This window comes from Numida meleagris, unplaced genomic scaffold, assembly GCF_002078875.1.
Source record: "Numida meleagris isolate 19003 breed g44 Domestic line unplaced genomic scaffold, NumMel1.0 unplaced_Scaffold943, whole genome shotgun sequence".
Classification (NCBI taxonomy): Eukaryota; Metazoa; Chordata; class Aves; order Galliformes; family Numididae; genus Numida; species Numida meleagris.
In genome coordinates this window covers 3,858-4,103 of record NW_018365158.1, presented here as the reverse complement: position 1 = coordinate 4,103, position 246 = coordinate 3,858, and positions in this window count along the sequence as shown.

Genomic DNA, 246 nt, shown 5'->3' with positions numbered 1-246 from the left:
CCAGGGAGACTGTGGAGTGGGAGCTATGAGTAGCACACAGAGTGGGTTAAATATTGCCTAATAAAAGTTCATCTCTTCATTGAGATTACTGATATTTACACCCAGCAAGTACGAGAAAGCCGTGCAGAGAGTCAGACACCAGAGTGACCGAACAGCTCTCCTTGTTTTCTTAATACTAGGGAAGTAGCTTCTCTAGGAAATAAATGTTAAAGCACTTCTTAGAACTTTCAGGCTCCCTCGTCGTTC